Source organism: Nipponia nippon, unplaced genomic scaffold (assembly GCF_047370975.1).
Source record: "Nipponia nippon isolate SJK-2023a ecotype South Korea unplaced genomic scaffold, ASM4737097v1 scaffold_3, whole genome shotgun sequence".
Lineage (NCBI taxonomy): Eukaryota > Metazoa > Chordata > Aves > Pelecaniformes > Threskiornithidae > Nipponia > Nipponia nippon.
In genome coordinates this window covers 113,430,793-113,451,453 of record NW_028262347.1, presented here as the reverse complement: position 1 = coordinate 113,451,453, position 20,661 = coordinate 113,430,793, and the positions used below count along the sequence as shown (strand labels likewise).

The window sequence follows — 20,661 nt, the reverse complement described above, 5'->3', positions numbered from 1 at the left end:
AGTCATTCTCACTTCTGCATGACACCAAAGAAGAAACAATCCTGTTGACCTAATGCAGCTCATGGTATCCGTCAAGCACCTGGTTGTCCTGCCACTTCATTTATGCAATGATTTGGTGTCATGATCTTGGAGTGAAATCCTAAAAGGCCCCTTAAGCTTTTCATTTTTATGACTTCAGAGAATAATACACCTTCACTTTTAACTCCCTAACTTTTTGTGACTATGAGTAACATCAGAAAATCTCATACACTCCATGATCTTAGGAGCCTTGGGTTGAGAATGCTGGCCTGGAATTTGTTAAGGCAAGGGTAAATCAAACTGGGTGATTTTCTTAAACAGAACTTTTGTAAGCATGAAGTCTTCCCTCTCTCTACATACATATTTCAGAACTGTGCTAAGCTCTTCTCAATAAGAAAAGACTCGAGAAGTGAACCAACAATAGTTTTCCAGTATAGTCAAAGCTTCTAGGAAGAGAGTACTAGCTGACAGAAAAGATCAAACTGCCATGAAAAGTATGGTGAGTTAACCCAGCTGCTTTTTAAATACTTAAGCACTTTCATCTCTGCCTGTGTAATTAAAAATTAGTATTTAATGTCTCTTTAGATCACTCTAAAATTAAGACTTAATAAATCAGACAAATTAAAAAGTTAGGCATAACTTCAACAGTGTAATATCAGTAACACCTATCGTGTCTTCTGCAGAGGTCAGCTGATTAACATCTCAATGTAACATGTTCCAGCAACATGCCTCTTAGTACTAACCTTGCCATAACACGAATGAGCAAAAAAAAATCACTGAGGAGAAGATCCAAGTATTCCAATATTTTCACATCCTGGGAGACAGTAAGAAGTTACAGGTAATCAAAGAATTACAGAAGATACAGCTAGCAAAAGACCTTGTTTAGTCTATTTCCATACACTAAGGACTGACTACTTTGACCTAAACCAATCCCATTAGATCTTAATTTTTCTTAAGGGTGTTAAAAATCACATCCTTCAAATTGTTTAGAAACAGGTCTTCTTCCAAAGCTTTTGGAAGTGAAAAGCTAGATCAGAGCCCTCTAAAGAACTGTCCCTCCTGTAAGATTTCCAACATTTTATACTTCCAGTGAAGACTGGCACCTTGAACTAAGAGCTTTCTTCACAGGTAAGAGTCAGAACGTAGTCCATTCAGTTCATGACCTTGGAGAAGTCCCTTACTCCACCCTCTTTTTCTTTTAGAGAATAGTTTCTGTGGTTCTTAAAGACTCAGAGGTTTAATCAATATTGGAAACTTCATATGGAAGAGTGTAAGAGTGAATGATTCCTCTGTTCATGACAAACATTTCTTCTTGTTTCTTTCAGTGAGGTTCATTGGAAACTTCCCTTGTACCATCCCAAACTTCCCCATATAAACAGAGACATTTAGCACTGAACTGAATGCCTAAGAGTAACAGACAGGAAAGTAACAGACAGCCAATTCTCACCACAGTGCTGTGGATACAAAGTGGACAATGCCATTTTGTACCATCCAAGAACACAATCCTTAATTTGTAAGATTACTTGGTGTACTACAGTCTTATTTCTATTCTCCTTACTCTCTTGGACCCAAATGGCTTCTTCTGTACTGAATGCTAGCATAGAGGAAAAATTAATTTAGATACTTTTGAGTAAGACCAAGTATTCTCCATCCTAATTGAGCATAGTTCAAAAAGTTGCAAAAGGCTTCACATTAAAGCTTTCTCCTATTACCTCCTCTCTGGTCCCAGTGAATTCAGTGCTTGGATTTCCCCCCTTCCTTTTATTTTACTTGATAATGGAAGTGAGAAGTAGGAGAAGCCCAGGCTAAAGTTTTAAGGAGGTGTCTCTTATCAAACACTGCTGTGCAGTCCCTCTGAAGGTCTCCAGAATTTAGGAGCCAGCACCCTGAGGATAAGAAATGACTATGAATAATATTGTGTTTTACATACTAAAGTGTTCCAGGAAGCCTACTGAGAAGAAAAGTAATTTTATTTCCCTTTCTTTTGTACACTTCAAGGTTTGCCACAGAGTATATTGTGCTTGCAGCCATGTCAGTATGTACTGTGATCAAATTGGATCTCACAAGCCAAGCAGGGTTAAAACTAGAGCAAGGCAGGATTTTTTGAGTCAAAAACCTGTATTTCACAAGAAATTGCCAATTCAAACTTTTTTTCTTTTCAGAAGAAACTTATCTTGACAAAGCTGGGATTTCTGGTCAGTATCTATACATGGATGTGCATGCAACCTAACACACCTCATAACCTACCAGTAGTGGAACATGTGGGAAATCTGTGCTGAGATCTCTTCTGTGTCCATTTCAGACCTGGACCTTTGTCACCTTTGTTGCAGGTAACTACTTCAACTACAGGCCTGTGGAATCAGCACAGGGATTGCCTAATTCTTCATACAAAGAAAAGCGTCTGAGAAGCGAAGACATGGAAACTACGTCCTCACAAGCACATCATACATGGGGGACACTGAAGATGAGGTCCTTGTGACAGCTGAAGCCTTTGACCTGAAGCCTTACAGGCTCTGGTCACACACTCTGCAATGATTTGCAGGGGAGAGCTTTCTTGCCTGCCCATTACACACTCCTCCTTCCACCAGGTTACACTGGTCATTCCGTCACCAGATATCCAGAAAGTTCTCAAAGCAGAAAGCTTTTGAATTTTCTAAAAATGTAGTGGGATGAAGAAACTACCTAGTCAACTCCCACCAGAAATTATCCACCAGCTTCAATCATAGCTGCTTCTAGCAACACTGGAGATTCTGAAGATAATTTAATGGCTTCTAAAACAACTATTTGGTAGGAGAAATGAATTGCACTGGAGACATTGCCCTTTGATTGAGAGCTAGAAGTCAGGATCATTAATTCTGATAATCAAAACAGCAGTGCACTGATTGAAAGAAGCAGGGCATAAACCTTCCTCTCCCAAACAGATTTTAACCCTGTGAACCACAGCTCTCCTAATTTTCCTCCAATTTTAACTTGTTATTTCATAGCCTTGACTCCCAGAGTTAAATCTGTGTGATGGAGTCACTCGCTATTCAGCTGCCGCCATGTTCAACATTATCAGATTTACATTAGCTCATGTTGGGTGTATTTCGGGGGGGGGGGGGGAGGGGGGGGGAGAAAAAATTCAAACACAACAGAGTCTCAAAAAATTTTTGTAGGAAAACACACACACACACACGAAAACCACCAAACCACAAAACCTATTTTTGGTGGGAATAGTTTTATGCAAACCAGAGACAGGAAAATAAAAAATCCACTTCATTTTAAAACAATTGCTAGATCAATCCTTCAGGTTTTTCAAAATCTGCAAAGTTTTCTGAAACTTAGCACTTCTCAGGTTGCATTTTAGTGATTAATTTTTCATTGGCTCTAGTTAGTACATCCATCTGCAAAACGCTGTGTGTTATGTGAATGTTAAAAAACGTCTTTGCTGTTCTGTGATTATGAATCACTTTCTGTGTGGTCAAACTTTAGAAATACATACATGCTTTACTTGAAGTCCTATATTTAGACTTAATTGTAAGCTTCAAAATTCAAAAAAGCTGTTTTAGGAAGAAATGGGTGAACTAATTTGGAAACTATAAGCATCACTACCCACTCTTGTTAGCTGCCATGGTATATGGAATTAGAGATTTTCCTCAAAAAAAAAACATTTAAAGCCACCCATTAAAGGTAATAGAAAGAGGCTTCAGCAAAACTTATGTTCTAACTTTCTTTTTCTTGTTAACCATGAAGTGCCCTTTCCAAACTCTTTTCAGCAGCACGAGACATCTAAAGGCTGAGTAACACACTGCAAGCAAACATGTAATTTCATTCAACAGCCCACTCCTTGAACACAAAACAATAAGTATGCTTCAGATTATTAGGCACAGAGTTATATTACTAAACCTGTTGAGGTTTGGAAGTACTCAGGACAATCAATACCTTTCTATCTACTTTCTTTGATTTGAAAATTCCTAAATTGGAGAGTTAGTTGGAAGAAAATCTGATTTCAGTTCCTTGTGTCCGATTCTACTTGTTTCATTCCCATTTTTGCCAGATCTGGAAACATTGACGTGTCTAGAGGGGAAACTATTTTTAGAGATGCAGTAATTATGAAGATAGGAGAGGCTCGTACAGGCATCTAATTGATGACATATCTGAGGTACTCTAAACATCCATGGAAACACTCTTACCTCACAGAAAGGGCGAGATTATCTAGCACAGTTTAGACTGTAATGAAAGGAGATTAAAATTAATTGCATTATTTTTCTTTTGACCCAGCAGTCAGGGACAGTTACTGCAGCTCAGTTGATGGGCAGTAACTCAGCACAGTAACCTGAGTGAGGATCCGTACCTCACAGCCACATGACAGCTGGTGTAAATCAGCACATTGGAGCAATCCTCACATCATCAGCACTGCACCAGCACAAGGCAACTGAAAATCCAACATCCATCCTGTAGATCTGGACCTGATCTCCAGTCCTGCAAACATCCCCAGGTAGCGACTGCCAGGTAGCTCAGCTGCAGCTTCTGTTTCAGATCCCTCAGACTGTCTGTGTGCAAACACAGCCCACATGAAATAACTGAAGTTACAACCACCATCCATCTCTAAGCTACATAAGTCTCACCAGCAGTTCATAACACTGCAAATTCTGGGGCCAGCTGTGAAATGCTGTCTCCCAGTTCAGCTAGTCATTGTGCCATTTAACATCAAATAACCAACTTTTCACTAAAATGAGCAATTTACATAGCACTGTTCCCTGCAAGAAGAGAGAGAAGGTGAACAGCATCCCTCCACTCCTCTGGCTTTTGCTGTTGGACAATTATTCATTTGCAGTTTATCAGCTAATTATATATGTGCCTTGGGATTTGAAGACGTAGGAGCATACTTTATTTAATGGCTAGTAATTACACAGGCCTCCTCTGATCCCTCTGCTCTAACAGGAAGGCTTTTCTGTTTTCATCCTCATGCTGTCAACTCTAGAGGTTAAAGATCCCTGGACAGCTGGTTGTTATCTTGTTGCACACAGAAGGGAGGCTTATACTTCATGTGATGATACAGGCCTCCCTAATAATTCTCTGTTAATGCTACAAATTATTTCCTTCAGAGCTGAATGCTGACCTCGGTTTGTTCAGAGTGTGTGTGAAAGCAGCTTTTGTTTTCATGTCTAGATTAAAAATTACCAGGTGTGCAAAAGGCAATACGAAGACCAATTCACTGTTAATTTTTACCTGGGAAAAAGCCAATGGGCCTTGCACTTCAGTTCAACACCAATGCAACCTGCTGCCTCAGTTCTCAGCCTAGGTATGTAGCACCACCGGGATGTCCCTGTGAGAAAGGGCGTGAGGCTCAAAATATCTCAATGTGGCAGAGAGACATACAGATTTGGTGAGATGCAAAGAATTCTTCTTAACTTGGCACAGATGGTTGAATAGCACAGCTGGAGGGACAGAGACTTCAGGCAGGAGTGCCGCCAGAGAGGGGAAATATTGACAACAGTTACAGTTGTGGAGAACAGGTTTTGAATTTGTTGCCAGTGTTTGCAAAGGAAACCTAAGCCTTAGGGTTATGCTCAGATAATTGAGTATGAGACTTAACTGTGGCCCATTTCATCATGGGAATGCTCAGAAAAGATGAGGTGAATCAGCAAGTGGCATGGAGGCAGCACATATAAATTAAGGTTTTTTAAACTCCCAAATGGACATCATTGTTCTGGAAGTTTTTCAAGCCCTGCCACTCGTTCCTCTAATCTAAGGCCACTTTATTTCTGAATGAGGGCATGCATGTGACATTAGGCAGCTAATTTATTCCATTAGTTGATACCCTGTACCTCCCCTGAGTTTGCTTCTGTAGACAAACTCTGTCCCAGCTACTTATTACTAAAGAACCTTTAAAGTTTCCAGCCTCCGAGCACTAGAGTTATTTACATACGCCTTTAATAAGTGAGGACTTCAGAGACTGCGACATCCAAATCAAACACTTGCATCTCTAACCCCTCTTCAGAGTTATGCTACTGAACACCTCTGATTTTGGTAACGGATTAATTCTAGACCAGAGGAGAAACTTGAACCTACCGCTCTTATCCCAGCTGCTAGTCAAACCATTTGCTCATCTGTGATCTGCGCTAGCTGAGTCAATCAACCTGCATGAATGTCAAATGATTTGCTAAGCTTTTTATGATGGAAGCATTTATTTCTCACTTGAGGCAAACAACATTTTGGAAACCATCTTAAGTCAGCAAGACTGCAGCAGCATCTAATACAACCAGTTAATACTTACAGTTTAAGAACTCAAAAAAAAGTAGCTTTCAAAAGTAATGGGATTAAAAATAGAAGATAATGCACCCCAACTTTCTAGTTACTCTTTTAAACCTGTTAGAATTCCTAATTTCAAGCTTCTCTGCACATATGTAATTCCCCCCCCCCCCCCCCAAATCAAACAAAAGCCAAAACACATATAAGCAACCCATTCTGGATGGTTTATGACTCACAGTTAGATAGTAAGAAATGATAGCACACAACCTATGAAAGAGGATTCTTTTTGAAATTCTCCAAAATGAGCAAAACATTGAATCAACCATTATGCCATTTTAAAGTCACTGTAATAAACAGCACTGGAACAATGTGTGTTTATGGCTTTACATTGTGGTTAAGATTACAAAATATGCAAAATGTTTAAATACCTAGAAATATAATTTTTTACTACCAGGGCAGATCTGGAAAGACTTCCCCCCCCCTCACTTTCTGGCAAATGACTTACAAGTTGAAGCAAGGGGAACCAGAAAAAAGGAAACTCGGAACGTAAACCTTCCAGACCTGAGTCTGAACTGCGTTGAATCCCTTCCTATCACTAGACACATTTTGAAATTGAGTCACTGAAAAATGAAGTACAACACCAGCATTCAGCCCTAAGCACAGGGCAACAGGAGGCTTTTAAGCATCTCATCTTTCCTATTTTAATATATTTGCCCTCATTAGTAAGGTGTGTACCATGCCACCCTTTGTCACTAGTCCAGAATAATCACTTATTGTTGGTACCAAAGATGGGAACAGCAGATGTTTCTGCTCTAGTGGTAAAAATTCCAGATGTTACATGAACACTCTTGGGTCTTATACGTGTAAATACCTAGCTAATACATCCTGTGCTGGTGGACAGCACTTATGGATATATCAAATAGTACAGGGGTTGTAGGTCCAATAAAAATTATTATTGCTCTGCATCTGTATTGTTTCCTTCATTTAACTGTGCATCAGTTCTACTGAAAATGCTTACCTCCTTCCACATCCACCTTTATCTGTTCCTGCTGCTAAGCCAGTGGCACCAGTCTTCACCCGAGACCAGACAAACTTGCAGATACACCTTCTTTTGCTAAGAGACTGACTATTTTGACAGAAATCCGGGAGAGGCCCAACTGTAGACACTGTAAGGGGAAGAGACAAATGAGAATTGATGTAGTCTCTTGATTCCCAGAGTTATCTGACCAGGTAGCTCTGCTCTGGAGAAACAAGTAGAATCATAGGATCATTTACATTGGAAAAGACCTTTAAGATCGAGTCCAACCATTAACCTAACACTGCCAAGTCCACCACTGAACCGTGTCCCTAAGCACCATGTCTACCCTTCTTTTAAATACCTCCAGGGATGGCGACTCAGCCACTTCCCTGGGCAGCCTGTTCCCGTGTCTGACTATCCTTTCAATGAAGAAATTTTTCCTAATATACAGTCTAAACCTCCCCTGGCATGACTTGAGGCCATTTCCTCTCATCCTATCACTTGTTAGTAGTATCGGAGGCCTCAAATTGCATAGTAAATACATCCTTTGATACAGCATCTTAAGAACAGGGGAAGACAGCACCCAAAGCAAAGCTGTAATAGGCCAGCATTAGTTTACCAGCTTTTGTATTGGATCCCAATAATGAGTAGAGATGTTTCACAGTAGCTCAAAGCTCACTGTGAAGGAAAAAGCAATTTCTGGAAAAGATTATAAAGGATCCTATTCTGCTTTCACTTACTTGGTCTGCAACTTCAGGGCTTTTCCATACTTAAAATGATGTTATCAGAAATAAGGCCACACAGAAGAAAAATATAGGCAAAGCTATATATACACATATTCAAGGGAATAACAACATAGAAAAAGGGAAGGGGTGCTGCACTTCATGGCAGCAGTGCTTGCTTGAAGCTCAGGAACAGGAGAAACATCAGGCCCTATTCCAGATCTCTTGCTCTAGAGAAAGTGGCGAGGAGAGAATGATCCAAAGAGAAGCAAGTGGACGAGTCTTTTATGAGCAAACAGCAGAAATATTACATTTTCTGGAGGATTTTGGTTACTCGAAACAGTACAGTAGGACACAGGGAGTCTAAGTTCTTTGTGACGGTTACAAGTCTGTTTTAAAAGGTGAAGAAAACTATAGGAAGTAGGTGGACATTTAGATTTGATTCCAACAAGGAGAACCTGTTAAGGACTGAAAGGTGGAAGGCAATGCAGGTGGAAGTGATCATAAGCAGAGAAAGGGAAAGGAGACCAGGAGAATGAGGAAAATGGACTTCAAAACAAGAAGAAAAAAAACCCAGAAGACTTCAACACATTCAGAACTGTGAGGCATGGTCTCTTGGGAAGATAACCTAAGGTAGAGAGGAATGCAGGAGATCTGGTAGTGCTGAAGGGGACTGTATCAAAAGCACAATAGCAGTCTATGCCAGTACAGAGGAAAGATAGTGAACATAGCTTGAAATCAATATGGTTACATTAGGAGCATTTTAAAGACTGAACAATCAAAAAGCAACTGTATAGAAAGTGGGAACAAGGACAGGCAACTGAGAAAAAAGTATAAAGGAATATCATAAGCATGCAGGGATAAATCGGAAAGGCTATGGCATAAGATGAATTACAACTAACAAGGACATAAAGGCAACAAAGGCGGCTCTATAAATACATTAAGAGGAGAGCAAAGAAAAGCACAGGCCCATCAGTTAATGGAGAAGAACAAATCTGATGATGCTGAGAATGCAATATTATCTCCGCCACAGCCTCCAGAAAGTTAGTTGTGACCCAATACTTAACACAATTAATTCTAATAAGGAGATGAGAGAGCTGGCCAGAATAGGGAACAAATTGAAGACTGTTTAGATGAGTTAGGGCTTGTTTGCCCAGGGATATAAAAATGAAGTAAATTCAGGTGTGAATTTACCCCTGTGACCCTGCACCAGCCAGCACCTGTTTTAAAAGTGATGGACATCTGTATCCACAGAATAAGTGGGCAGGGGTGTTGTATTGTTCCAGAAGCTGGTTGGTGGCCGACCTTGACAAGGAGGTAGTTGTGAGAGACCCAGGATATTTCTAGAGATAAGAGAAGGAATATATTCACACAGGCAAGTTTCAGCACTCTTAAGAGATAATTTCTTTTTTCTTTTTGGCCATTTCCTTGAATTTGTTCAGCTGAGAAGTATGCAAAGAACCCAGGTCAGGGCCCCACAGATACCAGCTCTGTGCAAATGGGCAATGCCAGCTTTGCTCTGCCATCTTCCATGGAGGCTGGCCGTGCAAAAAAAAAAAAAAACAAAAAAAACAACAAACACCAAAAAAACCCACACACATACAAGCAAGAATTCCTACAGTCAGAAACATGACCCTTTGGTGTTATGGGATGTGTTACCCAACAGTTTCCACTGCTCAGTCAAGATACAGATAACCTCTTATGCTCCAAGATCTTGTCATTGCTCTCCTGGCTGACCAGGATATGTTCCTGCCTACCAGCCTCCATATGGTACAGACCAGATGAAGTGTGTGCTCTCAGGACTCCAAGTTTTAACTGTCCTCTATTAATAACACAGATTATTCTTTCTGCAACACAAAGTGACTCTGCAGCATTTTCTGGTAAGGGAAATTATAGCTTGGCATCTGTTCTTTTCACTGCCAGAACCAGATTGCTCATCTTATTATATCTTACAAAATTGCTCAAGACCTGCAAGGAGAAAATTGATTTTCAATATGGCTTTTTTTTGTTTTAATAGGCACACTTAAGATCATGAAAAGCACCGTACCAGTTCCAAACACACCACAGCTCTTTTGCAGCCATCATAAGGGCATTAGGAAATAAAACTGATGAGCTTCAGAACATAACATACCAAGAAGATCTGCTTGATCAAGAAGCTCTGCACAATGCTGTCCCATTTCAGCTCAGCTGGGAGCAAGCCTACCACTTAACCCTGGGTGGTGAGTGAGCACAGCAGAGAACACCCTCATACCACAAAGAGGAAGACATTTTGTAGCTATTCCCTTCTCCTGCAATCTCTCCATTTACAGGTGGACTAACTCCCAAAGGCAGGATTTCCAACTGAGCCAACACAGTACCAGAGACACTAAAGAACACCCTTTGTGCTTTTTAGAACATGGCACAGGTTCAAAAGAGGAAGCACCCTGAGAGATAGGATTGATATTCCTATTCACTATAACCCATGTTAAGGGGTGGTAGGACCACACAGCCAAGAAGAGCTGTATATCTCCATTTAACTGTGCTCTCTGCTGAACAGAAGTTATGTTAAATCAATAGAGATCATTCCCAATTTCTATCCTGTTGCCACACCTTGCCAGCAAGATAAAGGCGGCAACCACCTGCTGGGTTACATACAGCTTTCCTAAGCCTCACACTATGAATCAACAATAGAAATAAAGCTGTAAGAGGTAAGGATCTGTGAAAAATAGCATACCCTTGCAGGTAATGTGCCTTTTACAAAAACTTCACAGAGCAAGTGAACGTCTCCATTCCTAGAAGTCATTTGAATTTCTTTATAAGGCAAGTCCAGCTGTTGTGTTTGCCAAATGGCAGCCAGAGAATAGGTATTATTAATAAATAGCCATTATTCATATGGTACTCATACCCTTTACCTGCATCTCATGTACTATTGCCCCTGCACCACAAACTTACACAGCTTGAAGACAGAGCCTATAGCTGGCCATGCCCCAGAATGCCCCCATTTCCAAGAGGCAGCACCTGCACACAGACCCAGGAGCTGTACACAAGCTCAGAACAGAGTCCAGCTCCAGTGAACAGTGATCAGCCTTTGGCTGCTGCTGAGAGCACCAAAATACAAAAGCCAAGAGAAGGAAAATGATCTGACTTCCAAGTCAAACTGTCCCACCCCTCTTAGGCTTACAGTTCTGATTTAGTCTCTCCATGTCCCCTTTCCCCATCCCCACTCAGTCAGGCCTTAGCAGAATTCAGAAGGGAGAACCACAAACATGCTATGGGGTTCCAAAAGAAAATATTGACCCCCAAAATTGATATACGCACATCATTGATGAACTCTGCAATAAACTGACTAGAGATCCTTTCTGTTACCTCCCTGCATGCCCCAGTACAGCAAGTACATTCAGCTCAGTAACACCCATTATTAATAATGTTTCATCCTAGTTGTTGTACAGCAGCTGAGCACGGAGTTTTCCTCCCTGTGCTTGCGCATCACAGCAGCGGCACAGAGGATGCTTTCACCTCCAAAGGTGGGTGGAGGAACACCTAGAACAACCTCAGTGAAGCAGATGGGTCAGGGTGAGAAGTGCTTTAGCCTATGGAGATGCAGTCTCTATTCAACAGGCGTGCTGTGCAGCTTAGCTAGTTAGTGTTACTGTGCTGGTTTGATACATAAATCATGCATTAGCACTTTTGTTCTCTGTCCACAGGGCACACATAACTAACCGACATGGTGCAGAATTTGCTTTGGCTCAATAGCAGAGCCACTGTTTTAAGGGCATTCATTAAGTGGAAGTGGCCAAGGCAAGCAGACACAGCACAGTCGATATTTCCCTTCTAATTGCCAATGAATATCTGTTTAAAGCCTTCCTACTTTTTTCCTCTCAGTTTTAGCAGCTAGAGAAAGGACTGCACATGGACACTGAATAACTGGGTGTTCAGAACATTTCCAGATTTATTAAAGTAACTTTTCTCATTCCTCACCAGGACCTCTTTCCTCAATTTCTCTCCCAGTTACTTGGAGATAATAAAGACTGGGATTACTGACGACAGCCAGGACTATGTACCATTCCCCTCCAAGTGACTAGTCCATTTTTTTTTTTCAGAAAACATTGTTATTTTTCTTATCTTCCAGCATTTGATATCAACAGGTTGCTCATTCACCGGTTTCATCTCCCTCCATCACTGGTCTTCACTGGCTAAAAACCCCACTACTACTTCTCTCAAAGGACTCCAAAGCCTGCACTAGTCTTCACATGTGCAATCACATCCCTTCCCATAAATGCATAAATCCTGTGTTGCACTGAACAAGCTAGGGATACAGTCTGCAGAAATCTCCTTTCAGCTTAAAGTTTGTGATTTATATGACAATGAACTTGAGTTTAGGCTGAACTATAGACAGAAGATCAGCGGTCCTGCTCCACTGCCATTTCCTTCTGGTAATTTTGCAACTGGGTAATTGTCATGGTTTAACCCCAGCCAGCAACTATGAACCACACAGCCGCTCACTCACTCCCCCCCAGTGGGGTGGGGGAGAGAATTGGAAGGGTGAAAGTCAGACAACTCCTGGGTTGAGATAAGAACAGTTTAATAATTGAAGTAAAATAAAATAGAATGATAGTAGTAGTGGTAGTAATAACAATAATAATAATATAATACAATAATAATGTACCAAGCAAGTGATATACGACACAATTGCTCACCACCCCCTGACTGATGCCCAGCCTGTTCCCGAGCAGCAATCCCTTCCCCCCCGGCCAACTCGCCCCAGTTATATACTGAGCTTGACGTCATATGGTGTGGAATAGCCCTGTGGCCAATGTGGGTCAGGCCCCCTGGCTGTGCCCCCTCCCAGCTTCTTGTGTGCCATGCAGAGCATGGGAAGCTGAAAAGTCCTTGACTGGTGTAACCACTACTTAGCAACAACTAAAACATCAGTGTGTTATCAACATTATTCTCATACTAAATCCAAAACACAGCACTATACCAGCTACTAAGAAGAAAATTAACTCTATCCCAGCTGAAACCAGGACAGTATCCACCCCTTATTCCATACCATATACGTCATGCCCAGGTCTTTCAAATACATTCCAATTAATCATTACCACTTTTCCAGTCTTTTGATATATTTTATATATACACACACACACACATATAGATATAATTTCCCTAGTCTATAGGCTATCCCTCTAAAATGTTTGTTGAGTTCATTTAGTTCATGACTTTAGGCTCCATCTGTCATAACAGTCTTTCAGGACAGGAGAGATGGTGTGTGGTGTTGGATTGTTGTAATGAAGGAGGAAACATTATAGAAGGCGGCAGTGAAGGTGCTATTCTGTATTTCCTCCATAAAAAGCCTCTCAGAGGAAGAGGTATAATTGCTAATTGTCTCCATGAGGTGGTACCCGAAGTACAGTAATGGCTTCAGTACAGAACCCAAATACCAGATAGCGCTCAAGGTCAGTGTTTTAATAACAAATCTCCCAGGCAAAACATCACTAATCACGGCAGAGCACAGAAAACTGCAACACCCAACACCAATCTTTAACATGTACTGCAAAAGCAAGAGCATGGTGCAGATCAGGTAGACTAATACCGAGAGCAGATGAATCAATATTATGACCAGCAACTGTTAACAGATACAAATTCCTTAATACACTCTGATTAATCTGTTATTATCTCAAACCCCCAAGCCCCACGTTGGGCGCCAAAAAGGACTGTCGTGGTTTAACCCCAGCCAGCAACTATGAACCACACAGCCGCTTACTCACTCCTCCCCAGTGGGGTGGGGGAGAGAATTGGAAGGATGAAAGTCAGACAACTCCTGGGTTGAGATAAGAACAGTTTAATAATTGAAGTAAAATAAAATAGAATGATAGTAGTAGTGGTAGTAATAACAATAATACAATAATAATGTACCAAGCAAGTGATATACGACACAATTGCTCACCACCCCCTGACTGATGCCCAGCCTGTTCCCGAGCAGCAATCCCTTCCCCCCCGGCCAACTCGCCCCAGTTATTTACTGAGCATGACGTCATATGGTGTGGAATAGCCCTGTGGCCAATGTGGGTCAGGCCCCCTGGCTGTGCCCCCTCCCAGCTTCTTGTACGCCATGCAGAGCATGGGAAGCTGAAAAGTCCTTGACTGGTGTAAGCACTACTTAGCAACAACTAAAACATCAGTGTGTTATCAACATTATTCTCATACTAAATCCAAAACACAGCACTATACCAGCTACTAAGAAGAAAATTAACTCTATCCCAGCTGAAACCAGGACAGTAATACTGAACAGAACACATAAGCACTGAAATAATGAAAGGTAAAACATAAGGGGAGTCATAGAAGCTGCAGCTTCAAGTGGCATTTGCCAAGGTTGTGCTGGCCAAGTTAAAAGCAGTAAATGCAATCTGCTAAGAAGCTCCAAGGGAACAGACACCTGTAAGCAGTTCAAGAAAAGAAGCCATTGAAAATAAGAAAAAAACTAGGGCTGAGCTGAGTTCAGATACACAGAAAATACTGGGACCAATTCCAACCAAGACTCAGCCTAGGTAACCCCACCCAAGGTCAGAGGGACTGATGATGCTCAGAAGTTCACATGGACTAGATCTGAAGACTCTGAAAAGAAATCATGAAATCCAGAGATCACCTCTATCAATTGAGGAAGTTTTTAGTTTAATGCCTTGGGAACTCTACCATTTAAACCTAAAAAAAAAACCAAAAAAAACCCCACACCACGAACAAACACACACAAAGAACAAATACACTACAGCAATTAAAATTGTTTTAAAAAGTCAAATTTTGATTGCAGGAAGGTAATCTGGAAACAGTCTGCAAGTCTGAATTAGGATGAGTCATGCATATTTTATTTCCTTCTTCAAATGCAAATGCATGTCTAATGTATTTAAAGTTTTGTCTATTGCCAGGCTGCTTTACCAGCAGATGTACAAAGGGAAAGGGATGACAAAGAAACTACAGCAAGACAGTTTTCTCAGCACTTGAAATCCTGAGTACAGCAGCACAGTAGATGTGGCTATGATCCACATATCCTAAATGGTACAGAAAGGAGCAAAGGGAAGGGTAAACAGTCAAGGAGAATGGGAAGAAAAAAGGATACCCTTCATCACTATTGGGATGAAATGAAATAGGTGCAAGACCCAGATGTATCTGTGTCTTGCTGTGTTTACCTCCAGCCACCTTGATGTTGTCTCAGTGCAGGGCAGGTTCTGTTTTCTTGAGTATCTTGAGCATCCTAAAGTTTCCTCCAATGCATAGAAAGTATTTTCCAGGCACCAAGAATACCAAAACACAGCCATCGTGCCCTTCCTCTTTCCCTGATCACATGCCCGATTACTAGGTGGGACATTTGGGAATTTAAGCAGCACGGGAAACACGGGAGATGGAAGATATGTGAGGAAGGGGAAGGACGTTCACAAAGCTTCCCATCTATTTTGCATCACCAGATAGCCCAAAACCAGGAGATCTGCTGTGAAAACAATCCATTTGCCTATTTGTGCCTTGAAAAAGCCCCAGGGAGCATGCAGAAAGAGTAGGTTGGCATGACCCAGCCAACAGATGTAGGAGTGACAATGAATCACCATAGCTTTGTAATAATAGCTTGCTTTGGGCCAAGTTTCAGAAGAATACCCTGCCTGAGAGACAGAAACAACTCAAGGCATTATAGGGAAAGCAGAAAACAAGTTTCAGTTTGGGAATCTCTGAGCCCCATACCCATTCTATCTCCTACAGCACCAAAGCTTTCTTATGGCCAAGAGGTCTGGAAGAAGACCAAATCACTGAAAGTGAATGAGTATTTCCACTGACACTACTCCTTTCACCTAGTCTTATTCCTAATGACTAGAAGCTGCTGCTCACAGAACAGTAGGCATGAGAGATGGAAGGAAACCAAAGGACCAATTAGGTCATTAATCCATCAAGTTGACAGAAGATTAGTCCTTAGAGCATATTTCTTACTGTTTCATCCAGTTTACTTTTTAAACAACCCCAGCAATGGAGAGTCTATTACTTCCCTTGAGGAAATTACCCACAGCTTGTTAAAGATCTCTCACCAGGACAATTTCAATTCTTTCCAGCCTACAGTTTCCCCTTTTCTTAATTTTATGTTACTGCTCTCCGAAACCTTTTGTGGCCTGCTTTGTAGGCCATTCCCCAGCACGCATTCTGCATGTGCGCATGCATCCTTCCTTACCCTCTAGCCATGTAAACTATATTCAGCATTTTCATCCTTTCCAAGCACATCTTCTTGCAGCCCTTTAGATTCGCGGAAAGTGGTAGCTTCTTTTGGGATGTTTTTTTCCCTGAACTTCCCTCCCACTTGTTTCTATGTTCTGCTGTCCCACTGTATTGAAAAGCTCAGACTGGCACACTGATCTGCTGAAAGAAATAGGACAAAAAGACACAGCAGACTATGGAATTATATCAATTGCACCAAATTCCTTCCAGAGGGGAAAATAAAATACAGATATTTTTCTTCTCTGGTGAAGCAATGAGATGGGATATTGGCTGGTTGTTCTTGGTAAGAGCTGTCCTTTGAATGCCCCTTTACCTGCCTAGCAGAAGGATCAGGCTAACCTCTGGTACAGAGAAAAAAGGCAAGCATGACCACAGAAAAAACACTTCTAGGCAACCATGTTCCATATTGACACCGTTGCTACATCCAGCCACAGCAGATATTTGGATCTCAAAGCACCATTCCTGTCTCTGTGTCAAGTCTCAACCTCCCCATGTGCTGAAATGGAGAGCAGCTGCAGTAATCATTTGTGGGACAGCTGACAGCAGTCAGTGCCTGGGCTGCCCTTTGCTAGATGCTAAAAAGCACAGCCAAAGACCAGCTACACACTGGAGGAATCGATGGAGACGGAGTCCCTTCCACTCTGAGGGCTGGAAATCAGAGAGGAACTGAAGAGAGGGATCACACACCACAGAGCCCCAGAATGGAATAAACGGTTCTTACAAGATGTTTTTGCTTAAGTGGGATATAAAGAGTAATTTCTTAGTGCAGCATCTAATGGAGTTGCAGCCTGTAATTACAGGCAGAGGAGCGCCACAGACAGCACAGCCACTGGATATCCCCAGGTGGAGGTTCCTAAGGTAGCCAGTTCTTCTTAAGGCAATTGCCTGCTGACTTGCCCAAGTAGGAACGCTGCAAAACACACTACAAATTACTCCAGCCTCACTGAAGCCAGAACCGTGTGCAGATTTACATCTGATGAAGGTCTGGCCAGAAGAGCACAGTCACACAGGTCATTCCCACAGCCCCACTGACTTCAGAGGGACTGGCATGCACCAGTCAGAGCACATCTGGGCAAGGATGAGCAGGATAATGGACTCATGCTGCTGTGTCTGTCCGCTGCAGGCCACTTCATTCAAGTGGAGAGGGAAAGAAGACAAACAGAGATACATTTCATGCGACTAGAGAGCCACAGGCTACTAGGAAAATTCAGAGGTGATTCAGCCTCAGGCCCTGACTGAGTTTTCTACAGAGTAAACAACAGCTGCCCCCTTCTCTGCTCCTTGCTGAACAGGAGTTTGGGATCATGAGCAACAGAAACCTGCTCCTGACTACACCAGCTCTGTCTCTTCCTCCAACACATGGAAAAGATCTCATTAATGCATTTTTACACCACACCATCGTAATCTCTCGACTTTCAATGGCTTTGAGCTACAGCCACACACCTTGAAGAGCTGAGCTTTTTGCATGCCTGATAAACTCAACTTTAAACTGATTATTGAAATATCCAAGCTGTTAATGCAATGACTGCCAGCTGAAGCCTCACACTCTTCACTGCTTAATCTTCACTTACAGTGTCAGAATTCATTTGTTCTTTCCCACTGCACTCCCTGTTCCCAATTGTGCATTCCCAAGTGCTCATACACACCCTTCTTCCCACCTCCACTGAGCACACTGCTTATAAGCTTTCTGGAAATGGATCATTCAAGGGAGAGGTTATTTGTTTCAAGCAATAAACCAAAGCAAGCCAAACGAAAAACTCAATTACTGTTTACTTGAGGACAAAACTAGAGCATCTTGGATACCTTTGTGTGCAGCAGAAGGCAAATTTCCTATTTAATTCTTCTTTGCTTTCTTTTCTGGATTCCTAAGCAATAGTAAGTAGCAATCAGCTCTCTGCCAGAAGCGATGGCATTTTAGTAGTAAGCTGTCCCAACAAAAGTTGAAGTAGAAACCATAAACATCAAGATGCAGCTACCATGCCCAGCAAGGGGGATAGAGCTGTTTTCCACCTCATCACCAGCTATGGCTTCAAGCAACGCATGAACTTACCTGAGCTGTGAGCCCATCATCCAAGTGAGAACCCCCCCCACCTCTGCCATGCCAGACAAGCCTTTCCTCCAAGCTGCCACCAGCTTCTTTCATTCACAGCCCAACCAAGAGAAGGAAGAAAAAGGAACCTGGAGCTCTCAAGCAAAAAGCATCCTCCACATTGCTAGCCCTTTGCTCCTCCTCCACATTGCAAATTTGAAGCATCTTTTCCTTTGCAGCTGTTTCCACTCTCTCCTGAGGGCCAGGGAAGCAAGGGCAGACAGCTGCAGCCTTTCTGCAGAAAAGGGCATTTGCTTGCCAATGGAGGGACAATGTTCAGCCCCCTGAGGACGGCAGATATCATCTCCTCTGCGTGACATTTACGCAGTGCTTTGGAACACAGCTATGTAAATGCAAGACAATCAGGGGATATCATTTAAGTCCTGTAAACCCATCTGAAGCCAAGAGGGTAATGCCAGTTTACACCAAGTATCTAGGTCTGTGTAATTAACAATTAGAGGTGAAGCACAGGGACTGTAGGCAATAAGGCCAGGTTTACTCAGGTCTATGGCCAGCACTTAAGCATAGTTTTACCAAAAAGCAAAATTTTCTCAGAAGAAAGCAAAATTCAAACCAGCTGAACGGATCATCTGACACTGCATTTGTCACTGCAATAGATGGAAAATTATCCAACCCGTTGAACAGCATGTACGATCTTTGCAGGTGGGTCAGAAAAAGCCTAAGGCACACAACAGCAGGTACAGTAGAGGTCAAACAGCACTATGGCGTGAGCAGTGCGGCCAGCAGAAGCTGCTAACAGACGTGGATTTGAGGACACCGCTTGGCAAAATGGCATTTTCTACTTTCCTTCCACTGAAGCCATGGGAACACTAACACTGAATATTCCCCTGCTCCCCCACCCCAGTTAAGTCCTAGTTAAAAGAGTTGGCAGAGGTGATTTACCCAACCCCCATGTGGAACACAATCAGATGGTTAGAAAAACCCCCAAGTCCTGAATTCCAACTATTGTATCTTCTTATGCTTTTGCCTGACAGATCAAAGAGCTTCTTTCACACATTTCCTCTTATGCAACACGATCCACTGGCCTAAGACATTTTCCTTTATTAACAAATACTGCAATAATACCCTGTAAGTCACAGGTAAAAAGTCCTGGCACTCCACAGAGCAATGTGTGTGAAATACTCCAGTACTTTTGTCCAGGGCTTTCCATGCAGCTCCCTGTTTAATGAGTCCCTCACCAGGTTTAATGACCTGCCAGAGCTTTAGAAACACTCTGCCCTCCTCATCAATGATTCACACACAGTCTTAAAACTGTGCACAGATTAAAGAGGCTGCTGCTCCCCCACCTCGCTTCAACCCAAAGCGGTTTTAAATATTTCATCTCACCACAGAACTCTTCTGTACACATCCCAAAGGCGCTCTGAGAAGCTCTCACTGGGAGTTCGGCTTTACCTGGCAGAGGGCCTGCTGGCACCAGGAGAAAGCTGTTGCTGCCAGGCCTGCCCACATCCTTTATTTACTTTCTTTAATGAGTCCTGCATGACCCCAGCTGTCAGGAGTGGGGACAGGGGTTTCTGAGGTAGTTGGTGCTTTCTATTTATGGAAAATCAGATGGAAGCCCTGATTGCAGGGACAGAACAAAGAAGTACCTGATCCACAATTACCGGGGTCAGCAGGAGCCTTCCTTCAGCTTCAAGGGAAATACAGTCATGATCTTCCTTTCCTGTCAGCTCCAGTGGTATTTAAAGGGGACCAACAAATGCAGAAACATGGGCAGGATCTTGTACTTCCCAGATAAGCACATTGAGGATGACCAGTCTTCTAGAATACCCAGAACACCTTATAGCTCTTACTGCGAAGCCACCCTGATGTGAGAGATCTCATGGTCCAGACAGCCATAGAGATTTCCCTCCCTGCACAAAGCAAGACTGTGCCATGTGACATATTCCTCATGATCACATTTTTGGTCCCTGGGGAAGGAGAGCAAAGTAGTCCAGGGGAGAGGGAAAAAGACGTAGAGCCACTCCTCAGCTTTGCCACCAATGACAGGATGATGCTCATACTAGTCTCAGCCACCGCTTCGCCATCTCCCACATGGGAATACTACCAGCAGACATCACTGTCCAAGGTATTTTGGGATTTACAGATCCCTTGTACAGTACAAGCTATTACATTACTAGGAACAGCCATATTTACGTGATACTGTGGCCATGCATGCCACACACTTCTAGCAGGCAGAGCTCTGCCCAACATGCTGGATTTTGTTAGAGATGCAACTTCTCCACAGTTTCTCTAGGCAGACTCCTGCAGCACAATATTGTTTTTCCAATTATTCATTTATGTACATCTGGTACCTTAGGATTATATGCTAAATAAACAAAGAAATCATCATA

The 20,661-nt window shown here is 42.3% G+C and overlaps 1 long non-coding RNA gene across 1 annotated transcript; it reads right to left on the bottom strand.

Annotated features, from left to right (window-relative positions):
* Positions 1-5,285: 5,285 nt before the first annotated feature.
* On the bottom strand, positions 5,286-18,411 carry LOC148054847 (uncharacterized). Its single transcript, XR_015706996.1, has 3 exons — positions 18,269-18,411; positions 7,271-7,418; positions 5,286-5,326 (listed from the first exon to the last, which is right to left on the bottom strand). It is a non-coding gene; the product is annotated as an uncharacterized LOC148054847 (long non-coding RNA).
* Positions 18,412-20,661: the final 2,250 nt, after the last annotated feature.